At 56.8% G+C, this 3,811-nt stretch overlaps 1 protein-coding gene across 1 annotated transcript in view; it reads right to left on the bottom strand.

Moving 5' to 3' along the window:
- The window catches only part of ADCY6 (adenylate cyclase 6), an 18,958-nt gene extending 15,635 nt beyond the window's left edge, over positions 1 to 3,323 (bottom strand). Inside the window, exon 1 of the mRNA XM_012732501.1 lies at positions 3,246 to 3,323. The gene's annotated coding sequence lies outside the window, so the exon portion shown is untranslated. The remainder of the gene's footprint in view (positions 1 to 3,245) is intronic.
- Between the last annotated feature and the right edge of the window lie 488 nt (positions 3,324 to 3,811).

Genomic DNA, 3,811 nt, shown 5'->3' with positions numbered 1-3,811 from the left:
CCCCCCCGTCGCCAAGCCACCGCCTCAGATACATCCTCCCGGTACAATGCCTCGGGGGAAGTAACTTGGCCAAGATCAAGAGATCCTAGCCGGGATGTGCCTGATTCCAGAGCAGCGCACTGGAAAAGTCACCCCTTCCTTGAAAGGCACTGTTTCGAGGGGCGCCAAACTCAAGCCCCGCGTTAATGAGCAGAGCCGCCTGGCTCAGGGGTCTGGGAGCAGCGACAGGGCCTATCTGGGCCAGGGCAGGCACCACCCACCCGGCACCAACCAATTGTTCTCGCTGGCACGGCGGCTGGCACGGTGGCGGAGCCAGACCTTCTGATATTTTCCAACAGAAGCTGGCAAAAAACATACATGGGCATACGACAGCTCCTGATTTTCAAATGTTGGCAAGTAATTCACATTTTTTCAACACCACAAGCCAAATATATCACATTTATGGAATAAATTCAGCCTGGGAGCTACCAGCCAGTGACCTCTGTACAGAAGGGAATCTCCCTCCACCTCCTTCCCTGTCACGCTCACTCACTGCACACACTTCACCAAGCTAAATCCAGCTCCCTCAGGTCACTGCTTAAATGGAACTTCCTCAGGGTAGATTTCCCGCGCCCCCACTTAAGGCAGACTGAGTTCAGCCCCCGGCCCATCCCCCTCACCCTCGGCTCCTTTCCTCCCTGGCGCTGATCGCAGTTATAATCAGGAGGTGCCTTCTCCCCCTTGACTATAAACTTTGTGGACTGTAGCGACGACGTCTGCGTCCTCCCACGCTCTCTCCCCAGCACCAACTATTGAGGGGCAGGTAAGTAAATGTTGAGAGACAGGATGAGAGCTCGAGGGCACTGGGTAGAGAACAGGCTCCAAGCAAAATAGCTCCAAACAAAAGCCTGCCCAGGCTTTTTTCTCACAGCAGGCTGAGCGCACTGTCTAGTTGCTCTTACCCGATAGACCCTGAGCAGGCTGTCTGGGTCTCGGGTTTGTTCTCCCGGGTATGCTCCTCCAGGCCACAGTGCCAGGGCGCCCCATCCATTTCCCTGACCACTCTACTAAAATAGCAACCCCCTTTCCTGGGGCTCCCTATCTCTCTTCCCAGCTTTATGCTCTATTTTTCCCCACTGCACTTATCAGCAACTGCCTTTCTATATCTTTTTCTTATGTGTTCATTATCTACCACCCCTAACTAAAAGACCAACTTCACCAGGGCCAGGGATTTGGCTTGTTTTGGTAACGACACATCTACGTGTCGTAGGACCTAGAAGTTTCGTTGAGCAGGTGAGTGTATGGCTATATTCCTATGCACTCGCTCTGTGCTTTAAACTTTTCCAGATCTTGGCACCTGCCTGATTCTATCTGATCTTCACCAAAACTCTATGAAACGGATCCCACGGCCACTTGGGACACAGCAGAAAATGAGGAACCAGAGCCCACAGCAGTTTTACTTGGCCAGTCCACATTACAGAAATCATGAGTAACCAAATCAGCCCCAGATCTCAGGTCTTCTGGAGGGAAATGTCTTCAACTGGGGTGGGAGGCGCCCTGACAACAGTCTCTTGTCCCAACTGAGCGCAGCTGACACTCACGGATGCCTGTGTCCCCTCCGGAGCCACACTCCATGTCCACAGCACACCCTAGTGACACCTTCTACTGAAACCCGCAGAGCTGGCGCAGACATCTGTGCTCACGTGGACAATGATGTGTCCAGCGCTGGACACAGGACCCAGTGCTCACCCCACGTGGCCACAGGACCAGACGTTCAAGCCAAACAAGCCACACATGAAGCAGACACCCAGGAGCTCACAAAGCAGAGGCAGGCTGGGACCCCGCCACACACTCATCCCTGGCGTGACCCCCAGTCGGCCTCCCTCAGCAGCCCTGCTGTTACCCCACAAAGAAGCACGCCCTTCCACCCCTCAACAGCACCCTCTGGAGGGACCGGTCAGAATTTGTTTGGACATGCTGGCATTTGGTAAAGGTCACCAAACAAAGCCTGGCTCTTCCAAGTAGTTTATTAGAAGTATGATCTTTGGCATGAGGTCAGGTTGCAAGCCTTGGTGTGATTATATCTGGCTGCATGACCTTGAATTTATTTAACTCCCTAAGTCAGTTTTTTCATCTGTAAAATGGGAACAGGCATGGGCAGAAGGAAAGAGTCTCACAGTACCCGTCACATAGTGCGTGACTGAAAAACACTAAATCTTCTCTGCACCCTAAACGCTTTGAATTCTAAACTACCAGTGTCCTAGAGATGTTAAAACAATTAAGTCAGGAGAACACACATCCCCCTCACCAGCCCAGCCAGTCGCCTGGTTCTATCAGCCCCCCTGGCCTCAGCTGTCAGTCCCCAGAGCTGCAGAAGAGCAGCCCAGAGCGAGCAGGTTCCCACCCCCACCCGCATGACATTTTGCTCCAGCCTCCTCCCACTCACCAATTCCCTGCCCTGTCCTTACACCACCACCACCCCTACCAATGACCCGGACCTCTGCTCCCAAAGGGCCTGTTTCTGGTCATGTTCCCAGCCCCTGGAAGCACATCCTAACATCTGGTTCATACACACTGAGGAAGCGGCGGACACTGTCCAGAGGTACACAGCGCCCTCCCGAGAACACTCTGAACCCAAAGGGGCTCTGTAAGAGTCCGGCCCCCCAGTTCACCCCAGAATTCGCTCCAGAACTCCCCATCTTGAAGAGCTCACTAAGTTCCCATCTCTCCTGGCACCCCATGCCAGGCTGGTATGGCAAGGAACAGGGGAGAGCACTGTGCAAAGCCACAAAACTTTCCCATATGGTGTCCCGGCCCTCTGAGTGGAGAACCCATCGCTGTGGGTTTCTCCACAGACCACCGCCCTCTTACTCAGAGGCAAGCCCGGGTCTCTCTGCTCTCTCACAGACCCACATGGCTCCAGAGCCACGTCCACACAGCCTGGCAGGTCCATAGAGCGCCTCAAAAATCCTGGCCCTACCTCTGGAGACCCAGAGTCTAAAGGAGGCAGCAGCCCAGCTCTGGGGCTGGCTCTTGCTGCGGCTTTATCCGAACCTTCTTCCTGGTCACCTCCAGTCCATCCTATCCCCTGGCCAACTGTGCCCCTGCCCTCCTTGGCAAAAATCCTCCTCCAGGAGATTTAAACAGACTTCAAGAAGTCCATGGCAGGGGTGCGCCCCAGGCAGGGCCCTCCACGCCACACCGCCCACCACCCTGGGCCTCTATTCCCGGCCTTTCCAAAACACGGGGCGCCCCCGGCCCTGTACCTGGACGTCCGGTTTCCCACTCTTCGCTTGGAGCAGTAGAAGGTTCTCGCCTCCACTCCCAGCCACTCAACCCCCCACTAGCTTGGTCCAACTCCCAGGATCCTCTGATAGTGAAGGTTGTGGGGAAAGTGTCCCCACCGATTGCTTCCACTCTACTTTTTCGAGTCAGGCCCCGCTCTGAGAAAATCCTGCTCGAAGGCAGCCGGCGGCCCCAGCCCACCCAGCACGGGCCACGCCGCCCTTCCACTCCCAAGGTCCCGGCAGGCAGAGGGCATCCTTCCCCCGGCGGGGCTGCCTCCCCCGTCCCCACACACAGTCCGGCCGGGCTCAAACTTGGAGGCTCATCCCACACCCCGCGGCAGAAACCTCAGGACGGCCCCTCCCCCGAGCTCGCCTTTCCACCCCTCGGGGCGGACCGCCTGGGGCTCGCCCGCGCGGAGGGAGGGAAGCCGGGGCGGAGTGGCGGGCGATCGGTCGCGACTCCGAGACCGGGGAGCCCGGGGTCCCCCCAGTCTCCTCCATTTCCCTCGGGCAGACCCCACTGCCTGGCTCCCACCCCGACTCCA

This window comes from Condylura cristata, unplaced genomic scaffold, assembly GCF_000260355.1.
Source record: "Condylura cristata isolate star-nosed mole 26May11 unplaced genomic scaffold, ConCri1.0 scaffold00034, whole genome shotgun sequence".
Classification (NCBI taxonomy): Eukaryota; Metazoa; Chordata; class Mammalia; order Eulipotyphla; family Talpidae; genus Condylura; species Condylura cristata.
The sequence above is the reverse complement of the archived record's forward strand: the minus strand, read 5'-3'. Positions and strand labels throughout refer to the sequence as shown.